The sequence below is a fragment of the Euphorbia lathyris genome, chromosome 7 (genome assembly GCF_963576675.1).
Source record: "Euphorbia lathyris chromosome 7, ddEupLath1.1, whole genome shotgun sequence".
NCBI lineage: Eukaryota > Viridiplantae > Streptophyta > Magnoliopsida > Malpighiales > Euphorbiaceae > Euphorbia > Euphorbia lathyris.
The window spans coordinates 60295903-60296725 of NC_088916.1; positions in this window are offsets into that span (position 1 = coordinate 60295903).

The following is an 823-nucleotide window of genomic DNA, read 5'->3' on the forward strand; positions in this document are numbered from 1 at the left end:
AAACTCTGACACCCACAAATGATACTCCTCCTACTTTTCCTGTTTCTGCAGAACCACCAACACTTGTAATATCACCTGTAAGACACACAACCAGAATTTCTAAACCTCCAGCTTGGATGCAGGATTTTATTGTCAATCATGTTGGCCAATCTTTGATTTGTACTGATGATCATTCAGCCTACTTGACAGAGATCATCAAAGTCAAGGAACCAAACACTTTTGCAGAGGCCAATGCTCATCCTGCATGGCAGGAAGCAATGAAAAAGGAGTTGCAAGCTTTAGAGGATAATGAAACTTGGATTCTAACTAAGTTACCTGAGAACAAACAGATTGTTACTTCAAGGTGGATTTTCAGAGTTAAATACAATGCTGATGGAAGTGTTGAAAGGTATAAAGCAAGGTTGGTGGCCAGGGGTTTTGATCAGAAATTTGGTGTTGATTATACAGAGATTTTTCTCTAGTTACAAAGACAGTGACAGTAAGATTGTTCATTGATGTAGCTGCTACAAATGGTTGGCCAATAGAGCAAGTGGACGTGAACAATGCTTATCTTCATGGTTATGTAGATGAAGATATATATATAGCTCCACCAGCAGGTTACACAAAGGCACAACCAGGTCAAGTCTGTAAATTGACTAAATCCTTATACGGGCTGAAGCAAGCAGGCAGACAATGGTATAAGGCTTTTACTTCTGTTTTGAAGAATTTGGGCTTCACTAAATCCGTACATGATTATTGTCTATTCACTAGACAATCAAATGGACATTTTACTGCCATTGTCATCTATGTGGATGATATGCTGCTGACAGGTTCTTCACAGCAA